This window comes from Heptranchias perlo, chromosome 20 (genome assembly GCF_035084215.1).
Source record: "Heptranchias perlo isolate sHepPer1 chromosome 20, sHepPer1.hap1, whole genome shotgun sequence".
Taxonomy (NCBI): Eukaryota; Metazoa; Chordata; class Chondrichthyes; order Hexanchiformes; family Hexanchidae; genus Heptranchias; species Heptranchias perlo.
Genome location: NC_090344.1, coordinates 32,356,899 through 32,381,275, shown reverse-complemented (window position 1 = coordinate 32,381,275; position 24,377 = coordinate 32,356,899). Strand labels below are relative to the sequence as shown.

Genomic DNA, 24,377 nt, shown 5'->3' with positions numbered 1-24,377 from the left:
TTGTCTAAACCCTGCTACCAGGCCCAGACTGAGTGTCTAAACCTTGCTACCAGGCCCAGACTGAGTGTCTAAACCCCTGCTACCGGGCCCTTACTGAGTATCTAAACCTTGCTACCAGGCCCTGACTGAGTGTCTAAACCTTACTACCAGGCCCAGGCTGAGTGTCTAAACCCTGCTACCAGGCCCAGGACTGAGTGTCTAAACCTTGCTACCAGGCCCAGACTGAGTGTCTAAACCCTGCTACCAGGCCCAGACTGAGTGTCTAACCTTGCTACCAGGCCCAGACTGAGTGTCTAAACCTTACTACCAGGCCCAGACTGAGTGTCTAAACCCTGCTACCAGGCCCAGATTGAGTGTCTAAAACCCTGCTACCAGGCCCAGACTGAGTGTGTAAACCCTGCTACCAGGCCCAGACTGAGTGTCTAACCCCTGCTACCAGGCCCAGACTGAGTGTCTAAACCCTGCTACCAGGCCCAGACTGAGTGTCTAAACCCTGCTACCAGGCCCTGACTGAGTGTCTAACCCCTGCTACCAGCCAGACTGAGTGTCTAAACCCTGCTACCAGGCCCAGACTGAGTGTCTAAACCCTGCTACCAGGCCCAGACTGAGTGTCTAAACCCTGCTACCAGGCCCAGACTGAGTGTCTAAACCCTGCTACCAGGCCCAGACTGAGTGTCTAAACCTTGCTACCCAGGCCCAGACTGAGTGTCTAAACCCTGCTACCAGGCCCAGACTGAGTGTCTAAACCCTGCTACCAGGCCCAGACTGAGTGTCTAAACCCTGCTACCGGGCCCTGACTGAGTATCTAAACACTGCTCCCAGGCCCAGACTGAGTGTCTAAACCTTACTACCAGGCCCAGACTGAGTGTCTAAACCTTGCTACCAGGCCCAGACTGAGTGTCTAAACCCTGCTACCAGGCCCAGACTGAGTGTCTAAACCCTGCTACCGGGCCCTGACTGAGTGTCTAAACCTTACTACCAGGCCCAGACTGAGTGTCTAAACCCTGCTACCAGGCCCAGACTGAGTGTCTAAACCCTGCTACCAGGCCCTGACTGAGTGTCTAAACCCTGCTACCAGGCCCAGACTGAGTGTCTAAACCCTGCTACCAGGCCCAGACTGAGTGTCTAAACCCTGCTACCAGGCCCAGACTGAGTGTCTAAACCTTGCTACCAGGCCCAGACTGAGTGTCTAAACCCTGCTACCATGCCCAGACTGAGTGTCTAAACCCTGCTACCAGGCCCAGACTGAGTGTCTAAACCCTGCTACCGGGCCCTGACTGAGTATCTAAACCCTGCTCCCAGGCCCAGACTGAGTGTCTAAAACATTACTACCAGGCCCAGACTGAGTGTCTAAACCTTGCTACCAGGCCCAGACTGAGTGTCTAAACCCTGCTACCAGGCCCAGACTGAGTGTCTAAACCCTGCTACCGGGCCCTGACTGAGTGTCTAAACCTTACTACCAGGCCCAGACTGAGTGTCTAACCCTGCTACCAGGCCCAGACTGAGTGTCTAAACCTTGCTACCAGCCCAGACTGAGTGTCTAAACCTTACTACCAGGCCCAGACTGAGTGTCTAAACCTTGCTACCAGGCCCAGACTGAGTGTCTAAACCCTGCTACCAGAGCCAGACTGAGTGTCTAAACCCTGCTACCAGGCCCAGACTGAGTGTCTAAACCCAGCTACCAGGCCCTGACTGAGTGTCTAAACCCTGCTACCAGGCCCAGACTGAGTGTCTAAACCCTGCTACCAGGCCCAGACTGAGTGTCTAAACCCTGCTACCAGGCCCAGACTGAGTGTCTAAACCCTGCTACCAGGCCCAGACTGAGTGTCTAAACCCTGCTACCAGGCCCAGACTGAGTGTCTAAAACCCTGCTGACCAGGCCCAGACTGAGTGTCTAAACCCTGCTACCAAGGCCCAGACTGAGTGTCTAAACCTTGCTACCAGGCCCAGACTGAGTGTCTAAACCTTGCTACCAGGCCCAGACTGAGTGTCTAAACCCTGCTACCGGGCCCTGACTGAGTGTCTAAACCCTGCTACCGGGCCCAGACTGAGTGTCTAAACCCTGCTACCAGGCCAGACTGAGTGTCTAAACCGCTACTACCAGGCCCAGACTGAGTGTCTAAACCCTGCTACCAGGCCAGACTGAGTGTCCAAACCTTGCTACCAGGCCCAGACTGAGTGTCTAAACCTTGCTACCAGGCCCAGACTGAGTGTCTAAACCCTGCTACCGGGCCCTGACTGAGTGTCTAAACCCTGCTACCAGGCCCTGACTGAGTGTCTAAACCCTGCTACCAGGCCCTGACTGAGTGTCTAAACCCTGCTACCAGGGCCCAGACTGAGTGTCTAAACCCTGCTACCAGGCCCAGACTGAGTGTCTAAACCCTGCTACCAGGCCCAGACTGAGTGTCTAAACCCTGATACCAGGCCCAGACTGAGTGTCTAAACCCTGCTACCGGGCCCTGACTGAGTGTCTAAACCCTGCTACCAGGCCCAGACTGAGTGTCTAAACCCTGCTACCGGGCCCTGACTGAGTGTCTAAACCCTGCTACCAGGCCCAGACTGAGTGTCTAAACCCTGCTCCCAGGCCCAGACTGAGTGTCTAAACCTTACTACCAGGCCAGACTGAGTGTCTAAACCCTGCTACCTGGCCCAGACTGAGTGTTTAAACCTTGCTACCAGGCCCAGACTGAGTGTCTAAACCTTACTACCAGGCCCAGACTGAGTGTCTAAACCTTGCTACCAGGCCCAGACTGAGTGTCTAAACCCTGCTACCAGGCCCAAACTGAGTGTCTAAACCCTGCTACCAGGCCCAGACTGAGTGTCTAAACACTGGTACCAGGCCCTGACTGAGTGTCTAAACCCTGCTACAGGCCCAGACTGAGTGTCTAAACCCTGCTACCAGGCCCAGACTGAGTTTCTAAACCCTGCTACCAGGCCCAGACTGAGTGTCTAAACCCTGCTACCAGGCCCAGACTGAGTGTCTAAACCCTGCTACCAGGCCCAGACTGAGTGTCTAAACCCTGCTACTAGGCCCAGACTGATTGTCTAAACCCTGCTACCAGGCCCAGATTGAGTGTCGAAACCCCTGCTACCAGGCCCTGACTGAGTGTCTAAACCCTGCTACCAGGCCCAGACTGAGTGTCTAAACCTTGCTACCAGGCCCAGACTGAGTGTCTAAACCCTGCTACCAGGCCCAGACTGAGTGTCTAAACCTGCTTCTACCAGGCCCTGACTGAGTGTCTAAACCCTGCTACCAGGCCCAGACTGAGTGTCTAAACCCTGCTGACCAGGCCCAGACTGAGTGTCTAAACCTGCTACCAGGCCCAGACTGAGTGTCTAAACCTTGCTACCAGGCCCAGACTGAGTGTCTAAACCTTGCTACCAGGCCCAGACTGAGTGTCTAAACCCTGCTACCAGGCCCAGACTGAGTGTCTATAACCCTGCTACCGGGCCCTGACTGAGTATCTAATCCCTGCTCCCAGGCCCGACTGAGTATCTAAACCTTACTACCTGGCCCAGACTGAGTGTCCTAAACCTTGCTACCAGGCCCAGACTGAGTGTCTAAACCTTGCTACCAGGCCCAGACTGAGTGTCTAACCTTACTACCAGGCCCAGACTGAGTGTCTAAACCTTGCTACCAGGCCCAGTCTAAGTGTCTAAACCCTGCTACCAGGCCCAGACTGAGTGTCTAAACCCTGCTACCAGGCCCAGACTGAGTGTCTAAACCCTGCTACCAGGCCCTGACTGAGTGTCTAAACCCTGCTACCAGGCCCAGACTGAGTGTCTAAACCCTGCTACCAAGGCCCAGACTGAGTGTCTAAACCCTGCTACCAGGCCCAGACTGAGTGTCTAAACCCTGCTACCAGGCCCAGACTGAGTGTCTAAACGCTGCTACCAGGCCCAGACTGAGTGTCTAAACCCTGCTACCTGGCCCAGACTGAGTGTCTAAACCTTGCTACCAGGCCCAGACTGAGTGTCTAAACCTTACTACCAGGCCCAGACTGAGTGTCGAAACCTTGCTACCAGGCCCCAGACTGAGTGTCTAAACCCTGCTACCAGGCCCAAACTGAGTGTCTAAACCCTGCTACCAGGCCCAGACTGAGTGTCTAAACCCTGCTACCAGGCCCTGACTGAGTGTCTAAACCCTGCTACCAGGCCCAGACTGAGTGTCTAAACCCTGCTACCAGGCCCAGACTGAGTTTCAAAACCCTGCTACCAGGCCCAGACTGAGTGTCTAAACCTTGCTACCAGGCCCAGACTGAGTGTCTAAACCTTGCTACCAGGCCCAGACTGAGTGTCTAAACCCTGCTACCAGGCCCAGACTGAGTGTCTAAACCCTGCTACCGGCCCTGACTGAGTATCTAATCCCTGCTCCCAGGCCCAGACTGAGTATCTAAACCTTACTACCTGGCCCAGACTGAGTGTCTAAACCTTGCTACCAGGCCCAGACTGAGTGTCTAAACCTTGCTACCAGGCCCAGACTGAGTGTCTAAACCTTACTACCAGGCCCAGACTGAGTGTCTAAACCTTGCTACCAGGCCCAGTCTAAGTGTCTAAACCCTGCTACCAGGCCCAGACTGAGTGTCTAAACCCTGCTACCAGGCCCAGACTGAGTGTCTAAACCCTGCTACCAGGCCCAGACTGAGTGTCTAAACCCTGCTACCAGGCCCAGACTGAGTGTCTAAACCCTGCTACCAGGCCCAGACTGAGTGTCTAAACCTGCTACCAGGCCAGACTGAGTGTCTAAACCCTGCTACCAGGCCCAGACTGAGTGTCTAAACCCTGCTACCTGGCCCAGACTGAGTGTCTAAACCTTGCTACCAGGCCCAGACTGAGTGTCTAAACCTTACTACCAGGCCCAGACTGAGTGTCGAAACCTTGCTACCAGGCCCAGACTGAGTGTCTAAACCCTGCTACCAGGCCCAAACTGAGTGTCTAAACCCTGCTACCAGGCCCAGACTGAGTGTCTAAACCCTGCTACCAGGCCCTGACTGAGTGTCTAAACCCTGCTACCAGGCCCAGACTGAAGTGTCTAAACCCTGCTACCAGGCCCAGACTGAGTTTCAAAACCCTGCTACCAGGCCCAGACTGAGTGTCTAAACCCTGCTACCAGGCCCAGACTGAGTGTCTAAACCCTGCTACCAGGCCCAGACTGAGTGTCTAAACACTGCTACCAGGCCCAGACTGAGTGTCTAAACCCTGCTACCAGGCCCAGACTGAGTGTCTAAACCCTGCTACCAGGCCCTGACTGAGTGTCTAAACCCTGCTACCAGGCCCAGACTGAGTGTCTAAACCCTGCTACCAGGCCCTGACTGAGTGTCTAAACCCTGCTACCAGGCCCAGACTGAGTGTCTAAACCCTGCTACCAGGCCCAGACTGAGTGTCTAAACCCTGCTACCAGGCCCAGACTGAGTGTCTAAACCCTGCTACCAGGCCCAGACTGAGTGTCTAAACCTTGCTACCAGGCCCAGACTGAGTGTCCTAAACCTTGCTACCAGGCCCAGACTGAGTGTCTAAACCCTGCTACCAGGCCCAGACTGAGTGTCTAAAACCCTGCTACCGGCCCTGACTGAGTATCTAATCCCTGCTCCCAGGCCCAGACTGAGTATCTAAACCTTACTACCTGGCCCAGACTGAGTGTCTAAACCCTGCTACCAGGCCCAGACTGAGTGTCTAAACCTTGCTACCAGGCCCAGACTGAGTGTCTAAACCTTACTACCAGGCCCAGACTGAGTGTCTAAACCTTGCTACCAGGCCCAGACTAAGTGTCTAAACCCTGCTACCAGGCCCAGACTGAGTGTCTAAACACTGCTACCAGGCCCAGACTGAGTGTCTAAACCCTGCTACCAGGCCCTGACTGAGTGTCTAAAACCCTGCTACCAGGCCCAGACTGAGTGTCTAAACCCTGCTACCAGGCCCAGACTGAGTGTCCAAACCCTGCTACCAGGCCCAGACTGAGTGTCTAAAACACTGCTACCAGGCCCAGACTGAGTGTCTAAACCCTGCTACCAGGCCCAGACTGAGTGTCTAAACCCTGCTACCAGGCCCAGACTGAGTGTCTAAACCCTGCTACCAGGCCCAGACTGAGTGTCTAAACCCTGCTACCAGGCCCTGACTGAGTGTCTAAACCCTGCTACCAGGCCCAGACTGAGTGTCTAAAACTTGCTACCAGGCCAGACTGAGTGTCTAAACCCTGCTACCAGGCCCTGACTGAGTGTCTAAACCTGCTACCAGGCCCAGACTGAGTGTCTAAACCTTGCTACCAGGCCCAGACTGAGTGTCTAAACCCTGCTACCAGGCCCAGACTGAGTGTCTAAACCCTGCTACCAGGCCCAGACTGAGTGTCTAAACCCTGCTACCAGGCCCAGACTGAGTGTCTAAACCCTGCTACCAGGCCCAGACTGAGTGTCTAAACCCTGCTACCAGGCCCAGACTGAGTGTCTAAACCCTGCTACCAGGCCCAGACTGAGTGTCTAAACCCTGCTACCAGGCCCAGACTGAGTGTCTAAACCTTGCTACCAGGCCCTGACTGAGTGTCTAAACCCTGCTACCAGGCCCTGACTGAGTGTCTAAACCCTGCTACCAGGCCCAGACTGAGTGTCTAAACCCTGCTACCAGGCCCAGACTGAGTGTCTAAACCCTGCTACCAGGCCCTGACTGAGTGTCTAACCTGCTACCAGGCCCAGACTGAGTGTCTAAACCCTGCTACCAGGCCCAGACTGAGTGTCTAAACCCTGCTACCAGGCCCAGACTGAGTGTCTAAACCTTGCTACCAGGCCCAGACTGAGTGTCTAAACCTTGCTACCAGGCCCAGACTGAGTGTCTAAACCCTGCTACCAGGCCCAGACTGAGTGTCTAAACCCTGCTACCGGCCCTGACTGAGTATCTAATCCCTGCTCCCAGGCCCAGACTGAGTATCTAAACCTTACTACCTGGCCCAGACTGAGTGTCTAAACCTTGCTACCAGGCCCAGACTGAGTGTCTAAACCTTGCTACCAGGCCCAGACTGAGTGTCTAAACCTTACTACCAGGCCCAGACTGAGTGTCTAAACCTTGCTACCAGGCCCAGTCTAAGTGTCTAAACCCTGCTACCAGGCCCAGACTGAGTGTCTAAACCTGCTACCAGGCCAGACTGAGTGTCTAAACCTGCTACCAGGCCCTGACTGAGTGTCTAAACCCTGCTACCAGGCCCAGACTGAGTGTCTAAACCCTGCTACCAGGCCCAGACTGAGTGTCTAAACCTGCTACCAGGCCCAGACTGAGTGTCTAAACCCTGCTACCAGGCCCAGACTGAGTGTCTAAACCCTGCTACCAGGCCCAGACTGAGTGTCTAAACCCTGCTACCTGGCCCAGACTGAGTGTCTAAACCTTGCTACCAGGCCCAGACTGAGTGTCTAAACCTTACTACCAGGCCCAGACTGAGTGTCGAAACCTTGCTACCAGGCCCAGACTGAGTGTCTAAACCCTGCTACCAGGCCCAAACTGAGTGTCTAAACCCTGCTACCAGGCCCAGACTGAGTGTCTAAACCCTGCTACCAGGCCCTGACTGAGTGTCTAAACCCTGCTACCAGGCCCAGACTGAGTGTCTAAACCCTGCTACCAGGCCCAGACTGAGTTTCAAAACCCTGCTACCAGCCCAGACTGAGTGTCTAAACCCTGCTACCAGGCCCAGACTGAGTGTCTAAACCCTGCTACCAGGCCCAGACTGAGTGTCTAAACCCTGCTACCAGGCCCAGACTGAGTGTCTAAACCTGCTACCAGGCCCAGACTGAGTGTCTAAACCTTGCTACCAGGCCCAGACTGAGTGTCTAAACTTGCTACCAGGCCCAGACTGAGTGTCTAAACCTGCTACCAGGCCCAGACTGAGTGTCTAAACCCTGCTACCGGGCCCTGACTGAGTATCTAATCCCTGCTCCCCAGGCCCAGACTGAGTATCTAAACCTTACTACCTGGCCCAGACTGAGTGTCCTAAACCTTGCTACCAGGCCCAGACTGAGTGTCTAAACCTTGCTACCAGGCCCAGACTGAGTGTCTAAACCTTACTACCAGGCCCAGACTGAGTGTCTAAACCTTGCTACCAGGCCCAGTCTAAGTGTCTAAACCCTGCTACCAGGCCCAGACTGAGTGTCTAAACCCTGCTACCAGGCCCAGACTGAGTGTCTAAACCCTGCTACCAGGCCCTGACTGAGTGTCTAAACCCTGCTACCAGGCCCAGACTGAGTGTCTAAACCCTGCTACCAGGCCCAGACTGAGTGTCTAAACCCTGCTACCAGGCCCAGACTGAGTGTCTAAACCCTGCTACCAGGCCCAGACTGAGTGTCTAAACCCTGCTACCAGGCCCAGACTGAGTGTCTAAACCCTGCTACCTGGCCCAGACTGAGTGTCTAAACCTTGCTACCAGGCCCAGACTGAGTGTCTAAACCTTACTACCAGGCCCAGACTGAGTGTCGAAACCTTGCTACCAGGCCCAGACTGAGTGTCTAAACCCTGCTACCAGGCCCAAACTGAGTGTCTAAACCCTGCTACCAGGCCCAGACTGAGTGTCTAAACCCTGCTACCAGGCCCTGACTGAGTGTCTAAACCCTGCTACCAGGCCCAGACTGAGTGTCTAAACCCTGCTACCAGGCCCAGACTGAGTTTCAAAACCCTGCTACCAGGCCCAGACTGAGTGTCTAAACCCTGCTACCAGGCCCAGACTGAGTGTCTAAACCCTGCTACCAGGCCCAGACTGAGTGTCTAAACACTGCTACCAGGCCCAGACTGAGTGTCTAAACCCTGCTACCAGGCCCAGACTGAGTGTCTAAACCCTGCTACCAGGCCCTGACTGAGTGTCTAAACCCTGCTACCAGGCCCAGACTGAGTGTCTAAACCCTGCTACCAGGCCCTGACTGAGTGTCTAAACCCTGCTACCAGGCCCAGACTGAGTGTCTAAACCCTGCTACCAGGCCCAGACTGAGTGTCTAAACCCTGCTACCAGGCCCAGACTGAGTGTCTAAACCCTGCTACCAGGCCCAGACTGAGTGTCTAAACCTTGCTACCAGGCCCAGACTGAGTGTCTAAACCTTGCTACCAGGCCCAGACTGAGTGTCTAAACCCTGCTACCAGGCCCAGACTGAGTGTCTAAACCCTGCTACCGGGCCCTGACTGAGTATCTAATCCCTGCTCCCAGGCCCAGACTGAGTATCTAAACCTTACTACCTGGCCCAGACTGAGTGTCTAAACCCTGCTACCAGGCCCAGACTGAGTGTCTAAACCTTGCTACCAGGCCCAGACTGAGTGTCTAAACCTTACTACCAGGCCCAGACTGAGTGTCTAAACCTTGCTACCAGGCCCAGACTAAGTGTCTAAACCCTGCTACCAGGCCCAGACTGAGTGTCTAAACACTGCTACCAGGCCCAGACTGAGTGTCTAAACCCTGCTACCAGGCCCTGACTGAGTGTCTAAACCCTGCTACCAGGCCCAGACTGAGTGTCTAAACCCTGCTACCAGGCCCAGACTGAGTGTCCAAACCCTGCTACCAGGCCCAGACTGAGTGTCTAAACCCTGCTACCAGGCCCAGACTGAGTGTCTAAACCCTGCTACCAGGCCCAGACTGAGTGTCTAAACCCTGCTACCAGGCCCAGACTGAGTGTCTAAATCCTGCTCCCAGGCCCAGACTGAGTGTCTAAACCCTGCTACCAGGCCCAGACTGAGTGTCTAAACCCTGCTACCAGGCCCTGACTGAGTGTCTAAACCCTGCTACCAGGCCCAGACTGAGTGTCTAAAACTTGCTACCAGGCCCAGACTGAGTGTCTAAACCCTGCTACCAGGCCCTGACTGAGTGTCTAAACCCTGCTACCAGGCCCAGACTGAGTGTCTAAACCTTGCTACCAGGCCCAGACTGAGTGTCTAAACCCTGCTACCAGGCCCAGACTGAGTGTCTAAACCCTGCTACCAGGCCCAGACTGAGTGTCTAAACCCTGCTACCAGGCCCTGACTGAGTGTCTAAACCCTGCTACCAGGCCCAGACTGAGTGTCTAAACCCTGCTACCAGGCCCAGACTGAGTGTCTAAACCCTGCTACCAGGCCCAGACTGAGTGTCTAAACCCTGCTACCAGGCCCAGACTGAGTGTCTAAACCCTGCTACCAGGCCCAGACTGAGTGTCTAAACCCTGCTACCAGGCCCAGACTGAGTGTCTAAACCCTGCTACCAGGCCCTGACTGAGTGTCTAAACCCTGCTACCAGGCCCTGACTGAGTGTCTAAACCCTGCTACCAGGCCCAGACTGAGTGTCTCAACCCTGCTACCAGGCCCAGACTGAGTGTCTAAACCCTGCTACCAGGCCATGACTGAGTGTCTAAACCTTACTACCAGGCCCAGACTGAGTGTCTAAACCCTGCTACCAGGCCCAGACTGAGTGTCTAAACCCTGCTACCAGGCCCTGACTGAGTGTCTAAACCCTGCTACCAGGCCCAGACTGAGTGTCTCAACCCTGCTACCAGGCCCAGACTGAGTGTCTAAACCCTGCTACCAGGCCATGACTGAGTGTCTAAACCTTACTACCAGGCCCAGACTGAGTGTCTAAACCCTGCTACCAGGCCCAGACTGAGTGTCTAAACCCTGCTACCAGGCCCTGACTGAGTGTCTAAACCCTGCTACCAGGCCCTGACTGAGTGTCTAAACCCTGCTACCAGGCCCAGACTGAGTGTCTAAACCTGCTACCAGGCCCAGACTGAGTGTCTAAACCCTGCTACCAGGCCCAGACTGAGTGTCTAAACCTGCTACCAGGCCCAGACTGAGTGTCTAAACCTTGCTACCGGGCCCAGACTGAGTGTCTAAACCCTGCTACCAGGCCCAGACTGAGTGCCTAAACCTTGCTACCAGGCCCAGACTGAGTGTCAAAACCTTACTACCAGGCCCAGACTGAGTGTCTAAACCCTGCTACCAGGCCCTGACTGAGTGTCAAAACCTTATTACCAGGCCCAGACTGAGTGTCTAAACCTTGCTACCAGGCCCTGACTGAGTGTCTAAACCCTGCTACCAGGCCCAGACTGAGTGTCAAAACCTTACTACCAGGCCCAGACTGAGTGTCTAAACCCTGCTACCAGGCCCTGACTGAGTGTCTAAACCCTGCTACCAGGCCCAGACTGAGTGTCTAAACCCTGCTACCAGGCCCAGACTGAGTGTCTAAACCCTGCTACCAGGCCCAGACTGAGTGTCTAAACCCTGCTACCAGGCCCAGACTGAGTGTCTAAACCCTGCTACCAGGCCCTGACTGAGTGTCTAAACCCTGCTACCAGGCCCAGACTGAGTGTCAAAACCTTACTACCAGGCCCAGACTGAGTGTCTAAACCCTGCTACCAGGCCCTGACTGAGTGTCTAAACCCTGCTACCAGGCCCAGACTGAGTGTCTAAACCCTGCTACCAGGCCCAGACTGAGTGTCTAAACCCTGCTACCAGGCCCTGACTGAGTGTCTAAACCCTGCTACCAGGCCCAGACTGAGTGTCTAAACCCTGCTACCAGGCCCAGACTGAGTGTCTAAACCCTGCTACCAGGCCCAGACTGAGTGTCTAAACCCTGCTACCAGGCTCAGACTGAGTGTCTAAACCCTGCTACCAGGCCCTGACTGAGTGTCTAAACCCTGCTACCAGGCCCAGACTGAGTGTCTAAACCCTGCTACCAGGCCCAGACTGAGTGTCAAAACCTTACTACCAGGCCCAGACTTAGTGTCTAAACCCTGCTACCAGGCCCAGACTGAGTGTCTAAACCCTGCTACCAGGCCCTGACTGAGTGTCTAAACCCTGCTACCAGGCCCTGACTGAGTGTCTAAACCCTGCTACCAGGCCCAGACTGAGTGTCTAAACCCTGCTACCAGGCCCAGACTGAGTGTCTAAACCTTACTACCAGGCCCAGACTGAGTGTCTAAACCTTACTACCAGGCCCAGACTGAGTGTCTAAACCCTGCTACCAGGCCCAGACTGAGTGTCTAAACCCTGCTACCAGGCCCAGACTGAGTGTCTAAACCCTGCTACCAGGCCCAGACTGAGTGTCTAAACCCTGCTACCAGGCCCAGACTGAGTGTCTAAACCTTGCTACCAGGCCCAGACTGAGTGTCTAAACCCTGCTACCAGGCCCAGACTGAGTGTCTAAACCCTGCTACCGGGCCCTGACTGAGTATCTAAACCCTGCTCCCAGGCCCAGACTGAGTGTCTAAACCTTACTACCTGGCCCAGACTGAGTGTCTAAACCCTTCTACCAGGCCCAGACTGAGTGTCTCAACCTTGCTACCAGGCCCAGACTGAGTGTCTAAACCTTACTACCAGGCCCAGACTGAGTGTCTAAACCTTGCTACCAGGCCCAGACTGAGTGTCTAAACCCTGCTACCAGGCCCAGACTGAGTGTCTAAACCCTGCTACCAGGCCCAGACTGAGTGTCTAAACCTTGCTACCAGGCCCAGACTGAGTGTCTGAACCCTGCTACCAGGCCCTGACTGAGTGTCTAAACCCTGCTACCAGGCCCAGACTGAGTGTCTAAACCTTGCTACCAGGCCCAGACTGAGTGTCTAAACCCTGCTACCAGGCCCAGACTGAGTGTCTAAACCTTGCTACCAGGCCCAGACTGAGTGTCTAAACCCTGCTACCAGGCCCAGACTGAGTGTCTAAACCCTGCTACCAGGCCCAGACTGAGTGTCTAAACCCTGCTACCAGGCCCAGACTGAGTGTCTAAACCCTGCTACCAGGCCCAGACTGAGTGTCTAAACCCTGCTACCAGGCCCAGACTGAGTGTCTAAACCCTGCTACCAGGCCCAGACTGAGTGTCTAAACCCTGCTACCAGGCCCAGACTGAGTGTCTAAACCCTGCTACCAGGCCCTGACTGAGTGTCTAAACCCTGCTACCAGGCCCAGACTGAGTGTCTAAACCCTGCTACCAGGCCCAGACTGAGTGTCTAAACCCTGCTACCAGGCCCAGACTGAGTGTCTAAACCCTGCTACCAGGCCCTGACTGAGTGTCTAAACCCTGCTACCAGGCCCTGACTGAGTGTCCAAACCTTGCTACCAGGCCATGACTGAGTGTCTAAACCTTACTACCAGGCCCAGACTGAGTGTCTAAACCCTGCTACCAGGCCCTGACTGAGTGTCTAAACCCTGCTACCAGGCCCTGACTGAGTGTCCAAACCTTGCTACCAGGCCATGACTGAGTGTCTAAACCTTACTACCAGGCCCAGACTGAGTGTCTAAACCCTGCTACCAGGCCCAGACTGAGTGTCTAAACTCTGCTGCCAGGCCCTGACTGAGTGTCTAAACCCTGCTACCAGGCCCAGACTGAGTGTCTAAACCTTGCTACCAGGCCCAGACTGAGTGTCTAAACCCTGCTACCAGGCCCAGACTGAGTGTCTAAACCTTGCTACCAGGCCCAAACTGAGTGTCTAAACCCTGCTACCAGGCCCAGACTGAGTGTCTAAACCCTGCTACCAGGCCCAGACTGAGTGTCTAAACCCTGCTACCAGGCCCAGACTGAGTGTCTAAACCCTGCTACCAGGCCCAGACTGAGTGTCTAAACCCTGCTACCAGGCCCAGACTGAGTGTCTAAACCTTGCTACCAGGCCCAGACTGAGTGTCTAAACCCTGCTACCAGGCCCAGACTGAGTATCTAAACCCTGCTACCAGGCCCAGACTGAGTGTCTAAACCTTGCTACCAGGCCCAGACTGAGTGTCTAAACCCTGCTACCAGGCCCAGACTGAGTGTCTAAACCCTGCTACCAGGCCCAGACTGAGTGTCTAAACCTTGCTACCAGGCCAAGACTGAGTGTCTAAACCCTGCTACCAGGCCCAGACTGAGTGTCTAAACCTTGCTACCAGGCCCAAACTGAGTGTCTAAACCCTGCTACCAGGCCCAGACTGAGTGTCTAAACCCTGCTACCAGGCCCAGACTGAGTGTCTAAACCTTGCTACCAGGCCCAGACTGAGTGTCTAAATCTTGCTACCAGGCCCAGACTGAGTGCCTAAACCTTGCTACCAGGCCCAGACTGAGTGTCTAAACCTTGCTACCAGGCCCAGACTGAGTGTCTAAACCTTGCTACCAGGCCCTGACTGAGTGTCTAAACCCTGCTACCAGGCCCAGACTGAGTGTCTGAACCCTGCTACCAGGCCCAGACTGAGTGTCTAAACCCTGCTACCAGGCCCAGACTGAGTGTCTAAACCCTGCTACCAGGCCCAGACTGAGTGTCTAAACACTGCTACCAGGCCCAGACTGAGTGTCTAAACCCTGCTACCAGGCCCTGACTGAGTGTCTAAACCCTGCTACCGGGCCCAGACTGAGTGTCTAAACCTTGCTACCAGGCCCAGACTGAGTGTCTAAACCCTGCTACCAGGCCCAGACTGAGTGTCTAAACCTTGCTACCAGGCCCAGACTGAGTGTCTAAACCTTGCTACCAGGCCCAGACTGAGTGCCTAAACCTTGCTACCAGGCCCAGACTGAGTGTCTAAACCCTGCTACCAGGCCCAGACTGAGTGTCTAAACCCTGCTACCAGGCCCTGACTGAGTGTCTAAACCCTGCTACCAGGCCCAGACTGAGTGTCTAAACCTTGCTACCAGGCCCAGACTGAGTATCTAAACCTTGCTACCAGGCCCTGACTGAGTGTCTAAACCCTGCTACCAGGCCCAGACTGAGTGTCTAAACCCTGCTACCAGGCCCAGACTGAGTGTCTAAACCCTGCTACCAGGCCCAGACTGAGTGTCTAAACCCTGCTACCAGGCCCTGACTGAGTGTCTAATCTCTGCTACCAGGCCCAGACTGAGTGTCAAAACCTTACTTCCAGGCCCAGACTGAGTGTCTAAACCCTGCTACCAGGCCCTGACTGAGTGTCTAAACCCTGCTACCAGGCCCAGACTGAGTGTCAAAACCCTGCTACCAGGCCCAGACTGAGTGTCTAAACCCTGCTACCAGGCCCAAACTGAGTGTCTAAACCCTGCTACCAGGCCCAGACTGAGTGTCTAAACCTTACTACCAGGCCCTGACTGAGTGTCTAAACCCTGCTACCAGGCCCAGACTGAGTGTCTAAACCCTGCTACCAGGCCCAGACTGAGTGTCTAAACCCTGCTACCAGGCCCAGACTGAGTGTCTAAACCTTACTACCAGGCCCAGACTGAGTGTCTAAACCCTGCTACCAGGCCCAGACTGAGTGTCTAAACCTTGCTAGCAGGCCCAGACTGAGTGTCTAAACCCTGCTACCAGGCCCAGACTGAGTGTCTAAACCTTACTACCAGGCCCAGACTGAGTGTCTAAACCCTGCTACCAGGCCCAGACTGAGTGTCTAAACCTTACTACCAGGCCCTGACTGAGTGTCTAAACCCTGCTACCAGGCCCAGACTGAGTGTCTAAACCCTGCTCCCAGGCCCTGACTGAGTGTCTAAACCCTGCTACCAGGCCCAGACTGAGTGTCTAAACCTTACTACCAGGCCCTGATTGAGTGTCTAAACCCTGCTACCAGGCCCAGACTGAGTGTCTAAACCTTACCACCAGGCCCAGACTGAGTGTCTAAACCCTGCTACCAGGCCCAGACTGAGTGTCTAAACCATGCTACCAGGCCCAGACTGAGTGTCTAAACCTTACTACCAGGCCCTGACTGAGTGTCTAAACCCTGCTACCAGGCCCAGACTGAGTGTCTAAACCCTGCTACCAGGCCCAGACTGAGTGTCTAAACCCTGCTACCAGGCCCAGACTGAGTGTCTAAACCCTGCTACCAGGCCCAGACTGAGTGTCTAAACCCTGCTACCAGGCCCAGACTGAGTGTCTAAACCCTGCTACCAGGCCCAGACTGAGTGTCTAAACCCTGCTACCAGGCCCAGACTGAGTGTCTAAACCTTACTACCAGGCCCTGACTGAGTGTCTAAACCCTGCTACCAGGCCCAGACTGAGTGTCTAAACCCTGCTACCAGGCCCAGACTGAGTGTCTAAACCCTGCTACCAGGCCCAGACTGAGTGTCTGAACCCTGCTGCCAGGCCCTGACTGAGTGTCTAAACCCTGCTACCAGGCCCAGACTGAGTGCCTAAACCTTGCTACCAGGCCCAGACTGAGTGTCTAAACCCTGCTACCAGGCCCAGACTGAGTGTCTAAACCTTGCTACCGGGCCCAGACTGAGTGTCTAAACCCTGCTACCAGGCCCTGACTGAGTGTCTAAAATCTGCTACCAGGCCCAGACTGAGTGTCAAAACCTTACTTCCAGGCCCAGACTGAGTGTCTAAACCCTGCTACCAGGCCCTGACTGAGTGTCTAAACCCTGCTACCAGGCCCAGACTGAGTGTCAAAACCCTGCTACCAGGCCCAGACTGAGTGTCTAAACCTTGCTACCAGGCCCAGACTGAGTGTCTAAACCCTGCTACCAGGCCCAGACTGAGTGTCTAAACCCTGCTACCAGGCCCAGACTGAGTGTCTAAACCTTACTACCAGGCCCTGACTGAGTGTCTAAACCCTGCTACCAGGCCCAGACTGAGTGTCTAAACCCTGCTACCAGGCCCAGACTGAGTGTCTAAACCTTGCTACCAGGCCCAGACTGAGTGTCTAAACCTTACTACCAGGCCCAGACTGAGTGTCTAAACCCTGCTACCAGGCCCAGACTGAGTGTCTAAACCTTGCTAGCAGGCCCAGACTGAGTGTCTAAACCCTGCTAGCAGGCCCAGACTGAGTGTCTAAATCTTACTACCAGGCCCAGACTGAGTGTCTAAACCCTGCTACCAGGCCCAGACTGAGTGTCTAAACCTTACTACCAGGCCCTGACTGAGTGTCTAAACCCTGCTACCAGGCCCAGACTGAGTGTCTAAACCTTACTACCAGGCCCTGACTGAGTGTCTAAACCTTGCTACCAGGCCCAGACTGAGTGTCTAAACCCTGCTACCAGGCCCAGACTGAGTGTCTAAATCCTGCTACCAGGCCCTGACTGAGTGTCTAAACCTTGCGACCAGGCCCTGACTGAGTGTCTAAACCCTGCTACCAGGCTCAGACTGAGTGTCTGAACCCTGCTACCAGGCCCAGACTGAGTGTCTAAACCCTGCTACCGGGCCCAGACTGAGTGTCTAAACCCTGCTACCAGGCCCAGACTGAGTGTCTATACCCTGCTACCAGGCCCAGACTGAGTGTCTAAACCCTGCTACCAGGCCCTGACTGAGTGTCTAAACCTTGCTACCAGGCCCTGACTGAGTGTCTAAACCCTGCTACCAGGCCCAGACTGAGTGTCTATACCCTGCTACCAGGCCCAGACTTAGTGTCTGAACCTTACTACCAGGCCCTGACTGAGTGTCTAAACCCTGCTACCAGGCCCAGACTGAGTGTCTAAACCTTACCACCAGGCCCAGACTGAGTGTCTAAACCCTGCTCCCAGGACCAGACTGAGTGTCTAAACCTTGCTAGCAGGCCCAGACTGAGTGTCTAAACCCTGCTACCAGGCCCAGACTGAGTGTCTAAACCCTGCTACCAGGCCCAGACTGAGTGTCTAAACCCTGCTACCAGGCCCAGACTGAGTGTCTAAACCCTGCTACCAGGCCCTGACTGAGTGTCTAAACCCTGCTACCAGGCCCAGACTGAGTGCCTAAACCTTGCTACCAGGCCCAGACTGAGTGTCTAAACCCTGCTACCAGGCCCAGACTGAGTGTCTAAACCTTGCTACCGGGCCCAGACTGAGTGTCTAAACCCTGCTACCAGGCCCAGACTGAGTGTCAAAACCCTGCTACCAGGCCCAGACTGAGTGTCTAAACCTTGCTACCAGGCCCAGACTGAGTGTCTAAACCCTGCTACCAGGCCCAGACTGAGTGTCTAAACCCTGCTACCAGGCCCAGACTGAGTGTCTAAACCTTACTACCAGGCCCTGACTGAGTGTCTAAACCCTGCTACCAGGCCCAGACTGAGTGTCTAAACCCTGCTACCAGGCCCAGACTGAGTGTCTAAACCTTGCTACCAGGCCCAGACTGAGTGTCTAAACCTTACTACCAGGCCCAGACTGAGTGTCTAAACCCTGCTACCAGGCCCAGACTGAGTGTCTAAACCTTGCTAGCAGGCCCAGACTGAGTGTCTAAACCCTGCTAGCAGGCCCAGACTGAGTGTCTAAATCTTACTACCAGGCCCAGACTGAGTGTCTAAACCCTGCTACCAGGCCCAGACTGAGTGTCTAAACCTTACTACCAGGCCCTGACTGAGTGTCTAAACCCTGCTACCAGGCCCAGACTGAGTGTCTAAACCTTACTACCAGGCCCTGACTGAGTGTCTAAACCTTGCTACCAGGCCCAGACTGAGTGTCTAAACCCTGCTACCAGGCCCAGACTGAGTGTCTAAACCCTGCTACCAGGCCCTGACTGAGTGTCTAAACCTTGCGACCAGGCCCTGACTGAGTGTCTAAACCCTGCTACCAGGCTCAGACTGAGTGTCTGAACCCTGCTACCAGGCCCAGACTGAGTGTCTAAACCCTGCTACCGGGCCCAGACTGAGTGTCTAAACCCTGCTACCAGGCCCAGACTGAGTGTCTATACCCTGCTACCAGGCCCAGACTGAGTGTCTAAACCCTGCTACCAGGCCCTGACTGAGTGTCTAAACCTTGCTACCAGGCCCTGACTGAGTGTCTAAACCCTGCTACCAGGCCCAGACTGAGTGTCTATACCCTGCTACCAGGCCCAGACTGAGTGTCTGAACCTTACTACCAGGCCCTGACTGAGTGTCTAAACCCTGCTACCAGGCCCAGACTGAGTGTCTAAACCTTACCACCAGGCCCAGACTGAGTGTCTAAACCCTGCTCCCAGGCCCAGACTGAGTGTCTAAACCTTGCTAGCAGGCCCAGACTGAGTGTCTAAACCCTGCTACCAGGCCCAGACTGAGTGTCTAAACCCTGCTACCAGGCCCAGACTGAGTGTCTAAACCCTGCTACCAGGCCCAGACTGAGTGTCTAAACCTTACTACCAGGCCCTGACTGAGTGTCTAAACCCTGCTACCAGGCCCAGACTGAGTGTCTAAACCCTGCTACCAGGCCCAGACTGAGTGTCTAAACCCTGCTACCAGGCCCAGACTGAGTGTCTAAACCCTGCTACCAGGCCCAGACTGAGTGTCTAAACCCTGCTACCAGGCCCAGACTGAGTGCCTAAACCTTGCTACCAGGCCCTGACTGAGTGTCTAAACCCTGATACCAGGCCCAGACTGAGTGTCTAAACCCTGCTACCAGGCCCAGACTGAGTGTCTAAACCCTGCTACCAGGCCCAGACTGAGTGTCTAAACCTTACTACCAGGCCCTGACTGAGTGTCTAAACCCTGCTACCAGGCCCAGACTGAGTGTCTAAACCCTGCTACCAGGCCCAGACTGAGTGTCTAAACCCTGCTACCAGGCCCAGACTGAGTGTCTAAACCCTGCTACCAGGCCCTGACTGAGTGTCTAAACCCTGCTACCAGGCCCAGACTGAGTGCCTAAACCTTGCTACCAGGCCCAGACTGAGTGTCTAAACCCTGCTACCAGGCCCAGACTGAGTGTCTAAACCTTGCTACCGGGCCCAGACTGAGTGTCTAAACCCTGCTACCAGGCCCTGACTGAGTGTCTAAAATCTGCTACCAGGCCCAGACTGAGTGTCAAAACCTTACTTCCAGGCCCAGACTGAGTGTCTAAACCCTGCTACCAGGCCCTGACTGAGTGTCTAAACCCTGCTACCAGGCCCAGACTGAGTGTCAAAACCCTGCTACCAGGCCCAGACTGAGTGTCTAAACCTTGCTACCAGGCCCAGACTGAGTGTCTAAACCCTGCTACCAGGCCCAGACTGAGTGTCTAAACCCTGCTACCAGGCCCAGACTGAGTGTCTAAACCTTACTACCAGGCCCTGACTGAGTGTCTAAACCCTGCTACCAGGCCCAGACTGAGTGTCTAAACCCTGCTACCAGGCCCAGACTGAGTGTCTAAACCCTGCTACCAGGCCCAGACTGAGTGTCTAAACCCTGCTACCAGGCCCAGACTGAGTGTCTAAACCTTGCTACCAGGCCCAGACTGAGTGTCTAAACCCTGCTACCAGGCCCAGACTGAGTGTCTAAACCCTGCTACCAGGCCCAGACTGAGTGTCTAAACCTTGCTAGCAGGCCCAGACTGAGTGTCTAAACCCTGCTAGCAGGCCCAGACTGAGTGTCTAAACCTTACTACCATGCCCAGACTGAGTGTCTAAACCCTGCTACCAGGCCCAGACTGAGTGTCTAAACCTTACTACCAGGCCCTGACTGAGTGTCTAAACCCTGCTACCAGGCCCAGACTGAGTGTCTAAACCTTACTACCAGGCCCTGACTGAGTGTCTAAACCTTGCTACCAGGCCCAGACTGAGTGTCTAAACCCTGCTACCAGGCCCAGACTGAGTGTCTAAACCCTGCTACCAGGCCCTGACTGAGTGTCTAAACCTTGCGACCAGGCCCTGACTGAGTGTCTAAACCCTGCTACCAGGCTCAGACTGAGTGTCTGAACCCTGCTACCAGGCCCAGACTGAGTGTCTAAACCCTGCTACCGGGCCCAGACTGAGTGTCTAAACCCTGCTACCAGGCCCAGACTGAGTGTCTATACCCTGCTACCAGGCCCAGACTGAGTGTCTAAACCCTGCTACCAGGCCCTGACTGAGTGTCTAAACCTTGCTACCAGGCCCTGACTGAGTGTCTAAACCCTGCTACCAGGCCCAGACTGAGTGTCTATACCCTGCTACCAGGCCCAGACTGAGTGTCTGAACCTTACTACCAGGCCCTGACTGAGTGTCTAAACCCTGCTACCAGGCCCAGACTGAGTGTCTAAACCTTACCACCAGGCCCAGACTGAGTGTCTAAACCCTGCTCCCAGGCCCAGACTGAGTGTCTAAACCTTGCTAGCAGGCCCAGACTGAGTGTCTAAACCCTGCTACCAGGCCCAGACTGAGTGTCTAAACCCTGCTACCAGGCCCAGACTGAGTGTCTAAACCCTGCTACCAGGCCCAGACTGAGTGTCTAAACCTTACTACCAGGCCCTGACTGAGTGTCTAAACCCTGCTACCAGGCCCAGACTGAGTGTCTAAACCCTGCTACCAGGCCCAGACTGAGTGTCTAAACCCTGCTACCAGGCCCAGACTGAGTGTCTAAACCCTGCTACCAGGCCCAGACTGAGTGTCTAAACCCTGCTACCAGGCCCAGACTGAGTGCCTAAACCTTGCTACCAGGCCCTGACTGAGTGTCTAAACCCTGCTACCAGGCCCAGACTGAGTGTCTAAACCCTGCTACCAGGCCCAGACTGAGTGTCTAAACCCTGCTACCAGGCCCAGACTGAGTGTCTATACCCTGCTACCAGGCCCAGACTGAGTGTCTGAACCTTACTACCAGGCCCTGACTGAGTGTCTAAACCCTGCTACCAGGCCCAGACTGAGTGTCTAAACCTTGCTAGCAGGACCAGACTGAGTGTCTAAACCCTGCTACCAGGCCCAGACTGAGTGTCTAAAGCTTACTACCAGGCCCAGACTGAGTGTCTAAACCCTGCTACCAGGCCCAGACTGAGTGTCTAAACCCTGCTACCAGGCCCAGACTGAGTGTCTAAACCCTGCTACCAGGCCCAGACTGAGTGTCTAAACCTTACTACCAGGCCCTGACTGAGTGTCTAAACCTTGCTACCACGACCAGACTGAGTGTCTAAACCCTGCTACCAGGCCCAGACTGAGTGTCTAAACCCTGCTACCAGGCCCTGACTGAGTGTCTAAACCCTGCTACCAGGCCCTGACTGAGTGTCGAAACCTTGCTACCAGGCCCAGACTGAGTGTCTAAACCCTGCTACCGGGCCCAGACTGAGTGTCTAAACCCTGCTACCCGGCCCAGACTGAGTGTCTAAACCTTGCTACCAGGCCCAGACTGAGTGTCTAAACCTTGCTACCAGGCCCAGACTGAGTGTCTAAACCTTGCTACCAGGCCCTGACTGAGTGTCCAAACCCTGCTACCAGGCCCTGACTGAGTGTCTAAACCCTGCTACCAGGCCCAGACTGAGTGTCTAAACCCTGCAACCAGGCCCAGACTGAGTGTCGAAACCCTGCAACCAGGCCCAGACTGAGTGTCTAAACCCTGCTACCAGGCCCTGACTGAGTGTCTAAAATCTGCTACCAGGCCCAGACTGAGTGTCAAAACCTTACTTCCAGGCCCAGACTGAGTGTCTAAACCCTGCTACCAGGCCCTGACTGAGTGTCTAAACCCTGCTACCAGGCCCAGACTGAGTGTCAAAACCCTGCTACCAGGCCCAGACTGAGTGTCTAAACCTTGCTACCAGGCCCAGACTGAGTGTCTAAACCCTGCTACCAGGCCCAGACTGAGTGTCTAAACCCTGCTACCAGGCCCAGACTGAGTGTCTAAACCTTACTACCAGGCCCTGACTGAGTGTCTAAACCCTGCTACCAGGCCCAGACTGAGTGTCTAAACCCTGCTACCAGGCCCAGACTGAGTGTCTAAACCTTGCTACCAGGCCCAGACTGAGTGTCTAAACCTTACTACCAGGCCCAGACTGAGTGTCTAAACCCTGCTACCAGGCCCAGACTGAGTGTCTAAACCTTGCTAGCAGGCCCAGACTGAGTGTCTAAACCCTGCTAGCAGGCCCAGACTGAGTGTCTAAACCTTACTACCAGGCCCAGACTGAGTGTCTAAACCCTGCTACCAGGCCCAGACTGAGTGTCTAAACCTTACTACCAGGCCCTGACTGAGTGTCTAAACCCTGCTACCAGGCCCAGACTGAGTGTCTAAACCTTACTACCAGGCCCTGACTGAGTGTCTAAACCTTGCTACCAGGCCCAGACTGAGTGTCTAAACCCTGCTACCAGGCCCAGACTGAGTGTCTAAACCCTGCTACCAGGCCCTGACTGAGTGTCTAAACCTTGCGACCAGGCCCTGACTGAGTGTCTAAACCCTGCTACCAGGCTCAGACTGAGTGTCTGAACCCTGCTACCAGGCCCAGACTGAGTGTCTAAACCCTGCTACCGGGCCCAGACTGAGTGTCTAAACCCTGCTACCAGGCCCAGACTGAGTGTCTATACCCTGCTACCAGGCCCAGACTGAGTGTCTAAACCCTGCTACCAGGCCCTGACTGAGTGTCTAAACCTTGCTACCAGGCCCTGACTGAGTGTCTAAACCCTGCTACCAGGCCCAGACTGAGTGTCTATACCCTGCTACCAGGCCCAGACTGAGTGTCTGAACCTTACTACCAGGCCCTGACTGAGTGTCTAAACCCTGCTACCAGGCCCAGACTGAGTGTCTAAACCTTGCTAGCAGGCCCAGACTGAGTGTCTAAACCCTGCTACCAGGCCCAGACTGAGTGTCTAAAGCTTACTACCAGGCCCAGACTGAGTGTCTAAACCCTGCTACCAGGCCCAGACTGAGTGTCTAAACCCTGCTACCAGGCCCAGACTGAGTGTCTAAACCCTGCTACCAGGCCCAGACTGAGTGTCTAAACCTTACTACCAGGCCCTGACTGAGTGTCTAAACCTTGCTACCACGACCAGACTGAGTGTCTAAACCCTGCTACCAGGCCCAGACTGAGTGTCTAAACCCTGCTACCAGGCCCTGACTGAGTGTCTAAACCCTGCTACCAGGCCCAGACTGAGTGTCTAAACCCTGCTACCAGGCCCAGACTGAGTGTCTAAACCCTGCTACCAGGCCCAGACTGAGTGTCTAAACCCTGCTACCAGGCCCTGACTGAGTGTCTAAACCCTGCTACCAGGCCCAGACTGAGTGTCTAAACCCTGCTACCAGGCCCTGACTGAGTGTCTAAACCCTGCTACCAGGCCCAGACTGAGTGTCTAAACCCTGCTACCAGGCCCAGACTGAGTGTCTAAACCCTGCTACCAGGCCCAGACTGAGTGTCTAAACCCTGCTACCAGGCCCTGACTGAGTGTCTAAACCCTGCTACCAGGCCCTGACTGAGTGTCGAAACCTTGCTACCAGGCCCAGACTGAGTGTCTAAACCCTGCTACCAGGCCCAGACTGAGTGTCTAAACCTTACTACCAGGCCCTGACTGAGTGTCTAAACCCTGCTACCAGGCCCAGACTGAGTGTCTAAACCTTACTACCAGGCCCTGACTGAGTGTCTAAACCTTGCTACCAGGCCCAGACTGAGTGTCTAAACCCTGCTACCAGGCCCAGACTGAGTGTCTAAACCCTGCTACCAGGCCCTGACTGAGTGTCTAAACCTTGCGACCAGGCCCTGACTGAGTGTCTAAACCCTGCTACCAGGCTCAGACTGAGTGTCTGAACCCTGCTACCAGGCCCAGACTGAGTGTCTAAACCCTGCTACCGGGCCCAGACTGAGTGTCTAAACCCTGCTACCAGGCCCAGACTGAGTGTCTATACCCTGCTACCAGGCCCAGACTGAGTGTCTAAACCCTGCTACCAGGCCCTGACTG

The 24,377-nt window shown here is 55.0% G+C and overlaps 1 protein-coding gene across 1 annotated transcript in view; it reads right to left on the bottom strand.

Annotated features, from left to right (window-relative positions):
• Positions 1-24,377, bottom strand: part of LOC137336017 (circumsporozoite protein-like) — a 65,693-nt gene that overhangs the window by 2,576 nt on the left and 38,740 nt on the right. The gene's annotated exons all lie outside the window — the stretch shown is intronic.